Genomic DNA, 13,008 nt, shown 5'->3' with positions numbered 1-13,008 from the left:
GGTAGAATAAGTTCATGACAAAGAACCATTAATTTCCAAATATGCAGGAAAAAAAAATGGAGGATACAAAAAATAAAGAAAAATCTCAAAGAAGTCAGGAAACTCGGTGATGAAAGAAATAGAAAGGAAAACCCACAAAAAACTTGATTAGTTGAAAGCATGTAATAAGATAAACCCAAGCCAAACCCACTGCCATCGAGTTGATTCCGACTCATAGTGACCCTAGAAGACACAGTAGAACTGCCCTGCAGAGTTTCCAAGAAGCACCTGGTGGATTCAAACTGCTTACCTTTTGGTTAGCAGCCGTAACACTTAACCACTGCACCACCAGGATTTCCTGTAATAAAATAGGAGAAATAAATTCAAATATATCATTATATCACTAAACACAATAAATTTAAATATCTGGAATGAATATTCAGTACAGAAAGCAGATTTTCAGATTTTTTTAAAAAATATGTGTAACATGTAACATGACACATGCTGTTCATAAAAGACACACCTAAAACATTTTTTTTAAAACATAAGAGAGGTTTGTAATTCAAGGGATTGAAAAAAGAAAAAAGGATAGTCTATGCAAGAGAAAGCTGTTATGATTATATTCACATCATCAGAAAATATAAAATTCGAGGCAAAAAACAATATTGGAGATAAAAGGGCAATTCATAAAGATAAAACTTGAAAGTCACTAGAATAAGTGGCAGTTATAAATTTCTAATTAATAACACCGATTCAAAATACAGAATGAAAAATTTAACGTAACTACAAAGATCAATGAACACACCCATGATCTTTGTGGATATTGTAAACATGTATCTCTTAAGATACTACTGATCAAGAAAACCAAAAATCTGTAATAATATGAAAATTTTAACTACAGATTATAAAGCTTGATATAATATACAGGTAATGAGCCCTCTACTTATCAATAGGAGAATAAACACTTTCTCCTCTTCAGGAACACAGGGAGCATTCCAGAAACTGACCACGTACCAAGATATAAAGCTATCCTCAACAAATTTTAGAGGATTGTTATTAGTCAAACCAGGCCCTGATCAGAAGAAAATTAAGTGTGATTAACCATGGATTCAAGCATGGTAACAATTGCGAGGATGGCACAGGACCAGGCAATGTTTCCTTCTGCTGTACATGGAGTCTCTATGAGTCGGAACTGACTTGATGGCACCTAACAACAACAACCAAAAACAGGGAGATAGCTAGAAAAACAAAATCTATATGAAAAATTATAAAACATACTTCCAAACTAGTCAAAGGGCAATGGAGAAATTATAATAAAAATTTGCAAATACTTAAAACTGAACAAAAAAGAAAATATTTTATATCAATACTTAGATAATGAAGTTCATGAGAATTTTTAAGTAATTTTACACTCTATATATATACTCAAATGGTTTATTAGAAAGGAAGCCTGACTCAAAATTAATGTAAGGGTTGGCACAGGCAAGTTTTAACTTGAGCATTCTCAGGAAATTCTCTTAAAGATAAAACCATATAAATAATTTGAAAATCTTCTCAATTTCCTTATCTCTCAAGTTCCGTCATAAGCACATATATATTCTTGGTCAGCTAAGCTAAAGGATAAAATGGTAAGGAAAAAAAAAAAATCATTTTTACCTTGTCCAGAATATTCTTATCTGAAGGATGGTAGTAAGCAAAGAGGAACTCACTGTAATATGATCTATTATGTTGGTTTGACAGTATAAATACACAAAGGACTTGTTCAGCTTTAAAATACCACCAAGCTCTGTTAATAAATACTTTTGGTAAACAATTATCTATGTCTAGAACTGTGCTGTGCAATATGATAGCCACTAGCCATATACAGCTGTTTAGATTTCATTTTAAATTAGTTAAAATTAAATTAAAAGTTCAGTTTATCAGTCATCACACTAGCCACCAGCGACAGATACTGAATCTTTAATTACATTTAATTTTAATTCATATTCAAATTTAAATAGCCACATGTGGCTAGTTGCTACCACATTGGACAGCACAGATACAGAATATTTCCATTGCAGAATATTCTATTAGACAGTGCTGTTGTAGAGTTGGAAACCCTGGTGGCGTAGTGATTAAGTGCTATGGCTCTTAACCAAAAAGGTCAGCAATTCAAATTCCCCAGGCGCTCCTTGGAAACTCTATAGGGCAGTTCTACTCTGTCCTATAGGGTCGCTATGAGTCGGAATCGACTCGACGGCAGTGGGTTTGGTTTTTTGGTTGTAGAGTTAGAGTTTGGGAGACTTTATCTGTGTAGAACCAGAGGGTAAATATTTTAGGCTTGCTGGCCTTTTGGTCTTGGTCTTGGTCACAACTATTCAACTCTGCCCTTGCAACACAAAAACAGTCATAGAAAATACATACATGAATGGATGCAGTGTGTTCCAATAAGATCTTAAGATTTTATTTACTAAAACAGGTGGTCAGAAAAAAAACAGGCAGCCAGCCCACAGGCCATGGTTTGCCAACCCCTGCTTTAGAAGTACATCCCAGAGGAAAACTATCTTTCTTGGTTCTTAGTACTCCAGCGAAGGATCTGGTATTGCTGATCTAATACAGTGACAAAACATTTGAGTTCCCAATTTTTGATACTCAGATGATATATACAACGGGGTATTAAGAAAAAAAAAATCATAAACTGCTCTGCCCCCCCCAAAGAAGACCCTTAGAAATTGATTCTTTTAATAAAAAATAGAATCCCAAGAAAAACCATCTTCATAATTTCTTTAATATTTACATATTCTTTTTACTCCAAATCCAAATCAAACTCTATTTCATCACCCCTGGAATTTTACTTGTAGTTGTCTACAGAAGGACATTACAGTAGAATTGATGTCTCTGAATTATGTGTGGGCAAAGAATACTGAACATATCATGGGAAAGCAAACATCCTCATCACCCTCGTCAGCCCAGGTTCCCTGAAGTTAGGCTCCCATCCCAGAGTGTGGTCTTATGATCGCATCCAAGCATGCTCCACTTTGCACCACGGAAGAGGAACACCAGAGCCCCTCTCTCCTAGGGTGAATATACTAATAGGACAGCTATTTCTATGTACCAAACAGCATGTACAGAAAGCAAGTAGGGAAAGGGGGTAATAAAAGGTAAAAGGAGTAGTAAAAATGGGAGGCTCCCTGGGGACAATGGACATCATTTCACTGCCTGTGTTTAGAGTGGGTGACCATCTCCCGATGGCTATTCTAGATTTACTGGGATCAGGAGCATTCCTTTCTCATTTATCCCACTAAGATAGCTTAACAGAGTTCTGGGTTTCATCAGAGGGCAATCATCTCCTTCTAAGGCATATACTTCACTTTGTGTCCATTCATAGCTATTACGTCCATTAGTAGCTAGGGAGATGGTGAGAGAGATCATAGCATACCTATGCACCTAGCAACAACAAAAACCTTTGTTATACAGTAATGGGAGGAGAGAGGTGGAAAAGTGGAGGCAAAAAAAAAAAAAACAGTATTATCTAGGAACAGGTTATTCACTATGTACAGATGAATGGTGAGGTAGGCGGTAGAACTGTGCTGATGAGTTCTTCCTGAGTAGTATAGAGCTGTCAGAAAATAATAGAACCTTGTCATGCATAGTAGCCCTGGTGGCACAGTGGTTAAGTGATACAGCTGCTAACCAAAAGGTTGGCAGTTCATATCCACCAGCTGCTCCTTGTTAACCCTGTGGGGCAGTTCTACTCTATCCTCTAGGGTCGCTATGGGTCAGAGTCAACCTGACGGCCACAGGTATACGTAGGTATGTCATGTGTAGTTGGATTTTTTGGATTGAACTGTGTCCTCCAAAAAGATATGCTGAAGTCCTAGCCCCTGTGACGGTGACCTTGTTTGGGGAAATGGGGTTTTTCTTTGCAGATGTTATCAATTTAAATTAATGAAGTCATACTAGAGTAGGGTGGGTCCTAATCCAAATCCCTTCCAAGTGGATTTTATACCCTTTCGTGTGTGCTGGTATATATAGGTGCCAGATATATTTTCCGCCCCCGGAGGTTTATTGGCAGGCATTTGAGCCACTTTAGTACTTTCTGGCATCATGGCAGATACTGGTACAAATGCCTAAAAAACAACGAAGCTAGTCTGTGCCACATTTGAGTGTTGAGAGCCATTCGTGTAAGGAGATGCTTCCTGGAGTAGCAATTGTATGACGTTTTTTGTGTCTTTTGGCTTCTGTACGGAGCCCTGGTGCCATAGTAGTTAAGAGATAGGCTGCTCACCTAAAATTTGGCAGTTCGAATCCACAGCCACTCCTTGAAAATCCAGTTCTACTCTGTCCTATAGGTTCTCTATGGCTTGATTGCCATGGGTTTTGATTTTTGTATATAGAGATATGGCTTGCAAGAATGTTTACTATTCTCTTTGTGTTATTGGGAAGGTATGATTGCCAGCATTCAGAGATACTCAAGTAAAAGAGTTGTCTTGGGGGTGAAAACAGTTTGTGATGCACTTCCTGGGCCATGGTGCTGATATGTATCCTGTGTGTGATGTGCTTCATGGAACATTGGACCAATATGGCCCACTTGCATTAATCACCTCCACGGTGACATCTTTTATAAAGTGCTCACTGGAACGTTTAGGAATATATTTTATGGGTCAAGTGTAACCAGGAAGTGTGATGCACTTTCTGGGCCATGGTACAGATATGTGCTTCTTCTGTTATGTACTTCATGGAACATGATACCAATACTGTTTGCAATTGGCACCCCAGTTTTTCAAATAATAAAAAACTACCAACAAACAATGATTCAGCAGCCATTCTATTAGTGAATAAACATGACATCACCAAAAAATTCCAAAAATAATAATATAATAATAATTCATCCATGAAAGGCCTATAAGAGAACAACAGCTACGGAAACAGAGCCACACACAAGAGGCAGACAGATGTCATGTAATGATGGAGGCAGATGCATCTATAAGCAGCAAAGAAATGCCAAGGACTGCGGGGAGCCACCAGAAACTGAGAGAGACATGGAACAATTCATCTCTTAACGCTCCAGAAGAAATTGATGAGGCTGAGACCCTGATTTGGACTTCCAGACTCAGAACCATGAGAAAAGAAATTTCTGTTCTTTAAAGCCATTCACTGTGTGGCATTTTATTTTTGCAGCCCTACGAAACTAAGACATGAGGTTAAGTCTGCTGCAGTAGCCTGTGAGTGAGGGTCTAGCTAGCAAGACAGGAGACAATGTAAAGGGTAACTGTATCTGAAAGGCCCTACAGCCTTTCACCATCATGGCCCAAATACTAGCTGCATTATCAAACTTTGATGAGGACCCTGCTTCTAATTGCCTGTGTTGCTAATCTTCTTTCTCATTTGTTAAATCCGAATACCCACTCCAAATACCTGAGAATGTCACTCAAGTAGTCCTGCATTCCCTCTTTTCAGAGCTCCATTTTATTTTCTGTATCTGGAGTAATTCTGACTCCAATTACTCCTGGTTGAGTTTAGCAAGAACTCAACCCTCTGTCTCTGGAAAATTAATAGTGCTGTGATTACTTCTGCATCGATCATTGTTACTTGTTTATACTACAGACTTCTCTGATCCACTCTAATTGCTTCTACCTACTGGTAAATGGGAAACCCTGGTGACATAGTGTTTGAAAGCTACAGCTGTTAACCTAAAGACTGTCAGTTCAAATCCGGCAGGCACTCCTTGGACACTCTATAGGGCAATTTTACTCTGTCCTATAGGGTCTCTGTGAGTTGGAATCGACTCGACCGAACAGGGTGGTAGTAGTGACTGGTAAATATTCTCTACTTGAACTCCATGGGCTCGTGTTGTGATTTCACATGCAAACGTAGTAGCATTCTGAGTATTTCACTTAACAAATGTCTCATCATTGCCTGGATTCTTAGCTAAGCCAATAATTATTCTTCAGGGTAAAAATGACAAACAGGACACTAGACATTAATTAACGTGCTAATAGCTGTTTCCTATTTATAGACACAGCCCTTTTTATGGTCTCTCCTCCTGTAAACAGCAACAGATGCACACAATATTTTGACTAAATTTTCAGTAAAAAATATTTTTGCTAGTGAAAAAATATATCAAAATTCTTATCTTTGAGTAATAAAACTATGACTGATTTTTTTTTTCCCTTTATGCCTCATGTACTTTCAACATTTCTTTCCATAGAGCGTGTGTTACTTTTACCATTGGGGAAAAAAAAGTAAAGTAGTGTTAAATAAATTAAAAAAGAATAAGTCAAAAGTTCCTCAGTCTTAAATGGGCATACCAGCCCAGGGGCAAAGATGAGAAGGCGGGAGGAGACAGGAAAGCTGGTAAGGGGGAACACAAGGTCAAGAAGGGGAGAGTGTTGACATGTCGTGGGGTTGGCAACCAATGTCACAAAACAACATGTGTATTAATTGTTTAATAGGAAAGTAGTTTGCTCTGTAAACTTTCATCTAAAGCACACAAAAAAATTAAAGTTCCTTAGTCCTTTTCTTCAAACGATAGCTGTATATTAATATAGCTAGTTTTTTTAGTGCTATCTTTTAAAAATATGTTTTTCACCAGAAGAAAAAAATCCTGTTTTCAGAATGCGTGAAGACGACATGTAGGTCTAAGGCTATATAAATCTGACTTTAGTTTTACTTTTTTTAACTACAGGTACAACTGTAGGAAAATTGTAGCAGAACAAAACCTGTATTCCTAAAGAGGAAACAATGTTTCCTACATTTTTGTTTCAGAAAGCTACAGATTTGCCAGAATGATATTTTTTATAGCAAGTTGCTCTGGACCAGCATTTCTTAATTCAGTATTTCTAGTCTACAGTATATTACTTTGAAAATCTTTCCATCTTTGCTGGTACCCTAAACCCATTTCTGTGTGCTCGCTTAAGTGTTATCTACAGGTGGTATACCAGGAAAAAATTGTAAAAAGCAGAGGACTTTTCCTTCATGGAGTGTTATCCTATGCTTATCAACAATTAATACAATTTCAACTTCCCCCTGGAATGCTACAGATTCAAAAACAACAGGAAATACTTCCCATTTCCTAACAAAGTGGCTCGTGCCTTTTTACTTTGAGTAAATCGGGGCCATTTTTTCCAAAGCAAAATATTTATTTTTTGAAGCTAATACAGGTAAACCCTCTTAATTTTTCAATAGAGAATACAGAATTAGATAATGCCTGCAGAAAGTTATTTACAGAAAGTTATATAGAGGTAGATGTAGTAATTAAAGTAGGAGAAAGAGTTACATTCCATACATCTTTAAATGTGATACTATGAGCTGTGAATTCTTCAATAGCAAAACTGAGTTTCATTTTCACTGGCTCAAAAATGACAAAACTGAAACCAGATTACTGTCATTAATGTAGAGATGAACATTGCGTGCCCTGTGAATTCTTAGAAAACGATTTATAACTATCTCAGATATTTTTGGAAAGATTTCAATACACATGAGAATGGAATCAACTCAAGGGCAACTGGTTTGGTTTTTTGGTTTGATAAATACATGTTCCCCAAAATTTAGGAGGCAGTAGATGCAAATGTAAGGAAAGAGGAGGAGAAAAGAGTAGCTGTGTCTCAGCTACCAGATGCCCCAGAAGGGTTAGATTTTATTAGGGAATTATCCTCAGGAGAATGGAAGGAGACATTAACACACAATAATGATTTTGTCATTCTTTGACACCAACATTATGGTTTTCTCTTATTTTCATTTTCATGCCCTTGTATATCTGAGCTATTCTGCCTGTTCTTTGTCTTTCAATTTTGAGGCTTCATCCTGAGACTTTAGACCCTCTCTTTCCCTTGTTTCATTATGCTAAAGTAATTATATAAATGTTTTGAAGTTATCAGGTTTTATGAACTAATTTAATTTTTTTTTTCATATGTTGCATATTCAAGAGTATCTATTTGTTAAAATGCCTTGATTTCTGGAGGTGTTGAGGTTAAATTGAGACTCTAGATACACTGAGTAGATTGGGGCAGAAGGCAGGATTTTGCCCCCAGATGAACAAATACTACATGTCATCTGCTTCGTGAACACAAGGGTGAAAAGGCTGTCCAAAGGATAATAGAAATAAACCAGAAGGTTCACCATATGTTCTATTACGGATCAAGGGAAAGTGTCTTCTGTGGGACACAAAAGGAGCAGATCCTAGTGACAGTAGTTCCCCTTGTTTTCATTAGAAAATAATACTGAATACTTGTTCTCAATTTAAATGAAGGCTAGGGTCTTAGAAAATGACTGGTAATTCGAAATAAATTTAAACTTTAATAAATTTTCTATAAAAATTAGAAAAAGCAGGCCATGCATTCTAGTAAGTTGAGAAAAGTGGTTGTTCTGTCTTTTTTGATGTATTAAATTTAAAATAAATGAGAAAATCTATAGGAAAGGAAACAAAAATTTTATTCATTTAATGAATCTTAAAAGGCTTATTCATGTCCAGTGGACCATGTCCAATAAAGTCAAACATCAGATTAAAATCATAAACTACCTCTTTCTCCATCTTTAGCATTATAGGAAGACATATCTAAGAAATCTTCAAAACTCTTACTGGCATTATTTTTCTTCTGACCATGATTTAATCAAGAAGAAGCATAGGGCTAATATTGATAATATTTTTGACTTTTCAAAGGCAATTAGGGTTTTCATATTTAGCAAATAAAAATATAAGATATCCAGTTAAATTTTAATTTCAGGTAAATAATGAATATGGCTTCAGCAGGACACCGTCCTATGATGTTGGCTGAAGTTGTAAAGCTTTTCACTTAAAAGTTTTAAAAACTCTGAGTAAACATTTGAATTTACAGAATATTATCTCACATCACCTGAATATTAAGTAGTGTGCCACATGGCAAACAACAAGGTAGTTACTATTAGTGGTGCCTTATGCTGGGTTCTCTAGAGAAGCAAAACCAGTGAAATGTGTATGTATATATATAAAGACAGAGAGACAGAGAGACAGAGATTTACCTCAAGGAAATGGCTGGCAAGTCCCAGATCCATGGCTTAGACATCAGGCTGGAAGCATCTGCTGCCTCATGTGGTTGCAGGGGCTGATGAACCCAAAATCATCAAGTCAGATGGCAGGGTTCTAGCCCACAAGGCTGTAGAAGCTGGCAAATCCCAAAGGCAGCAGATCAGATGGCAGGTTATTGGCTCAAGTCCCAAGAAATGGAGGTCAGATGATGACGAGCCAGATGTAGTATCCAGAGCAAAAGCGAGCTTTGCCAGAATATCTATATATATTGGATGTAGCTCACACCTTCAAGGGAACACCGCTTACATCAGATCTTTGAGTGAGGTGGTGACTTGAGTAAGGGTGTGACTAGTGTAAGGGTGTGGCTTGAGTAAGACTGTGACTTGAGCCATGGCCTTTAGTAAGGGCATGACTGAAGACACACCCCACACTAACCCTGATTCATTAACATATAGAGCTTTAGGATTTACAACATATAAAATAGAGGATAATTACACAATACCACAAAATGGAGGACAATTACATCAGATCACAAAACTGAGGACAGTTACACAACACTGGGAATCATTGTCTAGCCAAGTTGACACATAACATTAGCCATCACAGTCCACCCCTTCTCAACTTGGCACATGTACACATCTCCTTAAACAATACATAATCTCTAAATAAAGACTATTATAAGGTCATACCTGCACCTAACATGATACAACTAACATGCTTACAACTGAAAACACACCAGCTCCATTTATATCTTATATTTTATAAGGGAGAGAAAACAAAAATAATTGCTATATATAAATACACATAACTCATAGTGACCCTATAGGACAATATAGACACATATATAGACACATATACACATATAATAAAACAAGGAAGAAATACTCATAACAATTACAATCCTTGTTTCTGTTACTGGTCACGTGGTGGTAATTGGTATTTAAAACCACCTTCTTTCACCATCCATTCCATATCCCCTTTACCCTCAGCAAACAACTCTGGTGGCCATGGTACTTTGTCTGATAGGGTGACCCAACCCTTCATCCTTGAAGGGTCTGGGCCATCAGTACTCATGTCAGAATTGGGTTGCTATAGTTTTCTATTGACCTTAATCACAGGGCATGGTAGTTCTAAGAGATGCCCTAAGGGGTCTCCTATATTCCAGACATACTCTTCTTTACTTTCATTGTGTAATAAAATCCTATTTCCCCTTGATAAATCTCTTCTTTGCCTGTTGATCCATAGGCATGAGAAGGCTAATGTGGCCAGGTGAATTCTTAATCCAGTTCAACGGAATCAGTGTTGTGTCTCCAGGTGAGTGCATTCATTCATTTGGAACTAAGATCTCTAGACCCACAGAGGATAGAGTCACAGAGACAGGAAGCAAAGATTTTGCAAGTGGGTCACTAGGGGTGATAGTGAGTGATACCACTCCCATTTCTACCTCAAGTACCAGATGCTAGTTTAGAGCATTTACAGCCTCCTGGAGAACATTGCCCCAATCCAACCTTGCAAAGTATTACCACCTAGCTGGTGCTGTAATTGTGTCCATCATTTCATCAAGCCACTTGCTTCAGGATGTTGGGGAACATGGGTATGACCAGTGAATTCCATGAGCATAGGCACCTTGCCACACTTCATTTGCTGTGACTTGAGTCCTTTGATCCAATGCAATGCTGGGTAGAATACCATGAAGGTGGATAAGGCATTCTGTGAGTCCAGGGATGGTAGTTTGGGCAGAAATACTGCATGAAGGGAAGACAAACCAGTATCCAGAGTAAGAGTCTATCCTAGTAAAAATAAAATGCTGCCCTTTCCATAATGAAAGAGGCCCAATGTAGTCACCCTACCACCAGGTTGCTGGTTGATTGCCTTGAGGGATGATGCCATATCAGGGACTTAGTGTTGGTCTCTGCTGCTGGAAGATGAGGCACTCAGCAGTGGCTGTAGCCAAGTCAGCTTCCGTGAGTGGAACTCCATGTTGCTGAGACCATGCATAACCTCCAACCCTGCCAGGATGGCCACTTGTTCATGAGCCATGACTAAGTAGCTAACACCATAAGTCCATAGGACTTAAACTATTCTGACTATTGCTTTGACTCTTCTGTCTGTTATGATAACCACACCCACCTTGTCTTTGTCAACTGCATGCTGCCACTTGGCCCCAACCACCATGAGGTCTGATCAGCCCCATTGTAGTTCGGTGCCTTAATTCAGTTAGGACAGTTTCCTCTGTCAAATCTGACTTACATAAAATAGAAATCACAGTAGCCTTTAGGGATGCTGGGGCTACTTCACAGATTTGTTCCTCACCATTGTGGTAAAAGAAGTGTCCTCTGGGCACTACATGGCTAGATCTGTGGGTCCAATCTGATAAATTTTCTTAAACATTCCAGCTTCCCTAAGCCTTTGGATACCTTCTTCTTCAGTATACCCAGGCAAGTCTGGCACTTGAACTTGGTTTAGTGTAGGCCACCACTTAATCCATGCTTCAGCATACCAACCAAATAAATTATTAGATACTTTTCTAACCTCTCAAGCTAAAACACTGAATGAAGGATCTGTGCTTAGTGGCCCCATATCAATAAACTCAGACTGATCCAACTTTAAGTTCCTTACACCATTATCCCATAACCTTAATAGCTATTCCCACACATGTTCCCCAGGCTTCTGTTTGTATATATTAGGAAAGGCAAACAGTTCTTTTGGAGTATAGTATAACTTCTCTTGTACCTTACCTTTTGGGGTTCACTGGGACTTAAGTCTAGTTATATATTTAGATGCAAAATTGAGTGATGGGGTGGGTCCTGGGGACATTCAGCGATGTCTTCTAAGGTACCTGCCTCAGAGAATGCCACAGTCAATGCCCCAGGTGACATCCCAGACAAAATCTCAGACAAAGACTCTTCAGGCACAGCTGGGTTAATCTCATCAAATTGGGGTTATAGGGATGATGATTTTCCTGGAGAGAGTGGCTTAGCAGAAAAGATGGAGTAATCTCTTCATATAGCAAGGGTGGTGCTATTTGGCAGGAGTGATTCAATGAAATTTAGGGGTCCAGTGTCCCCAGCTTCCTGACTGTCTGGCCATATCTACCCATTCCAAGTTTCAGGATCCTGTTTCTTTCCAATCAATGCCCTCACTTCAGACACCATTCGAGGTTGAGAATTCAATTGGCGTCATAATTCAGCTACTCTTATGATGAGACTCAGGATTGGGTTTTTGGCAAAATCAGCTCTGTTACTACAAGAAATAAGAATTTCTTTCAGGGCACAAGTGGCAATTTTGAGGTCTTTTATGTTGCTTGAGCTGTGACTCTGAAACCTTGAGCTCATCTCTCTTACACCACTTTGTATAGCAAAATTAAGACCAATCATCTAGCTTCCTTATACTTCTCATTCTGATAAAACTGTAGAATAGTCTCCAATATGTAATCTTCTGGAGCCTTGTTACTCATAAATATTTGATCTATTGGTGGTGATATTTTCCAGAGTTCTATTGCCACTTAACACCGTGGATTAGCAATGCCTTCTTTACTACCAGAAGAAGAGTCATCAGCACCTTTAAGATTAGCCAGACTTGAGAACCAATTTAGAAAACTCATCCTTACAATTTTGTTTGTCTAGAGCCACTCCTCCTGATACCAAAAGGCTTAGGGGCTGAGTTCTCTAGAGAAACAAAATTAGTGAAGTGTATATATATACAGAACGAGAGATATTTACCTCAAGGAAATGGTTCACACAGTTGTGGAGGCTGGCAAGTCTCAAACACGTGGTTCAGACATCAGGTTGGAGGTTTCTCCTGACTCACATGGTTTCAGGGGCTGACAAACCCGAAGTCGACAGGTCAGATTGCAGGCTGCTGCCTCAGGTCCCAAGAACCAGATGTAGGATCCAGAGCAAGAATGAGCTTTGCCAGAGCATCCATATATATTGGATGTAGGTCATACCCTCAGGGAAACTGCCCTTAGATACTTGAGTAAGGCAGTGAGTAGTGTAAGTGTGTGACTTCAGTCATGCCCTTTAATAAGAGCATGACTCAAG

This window comes from Loxodonta africana, chromosome 9, assembly GCF_030014295.1.
Source record: "Loxodonta africana isolate mLoxAfr1 chromosome 9, mLoxAfr1.hap2, whole genome shotgun sequence".
NCBI lineage: Eukaryota > Metazoa > Chordata > Mammalia > Proboscidea > Elephantidae > Loxodonta > Loxodonta africana.
Note: the sequence above shows the minus strand (reverse complement) of the source record.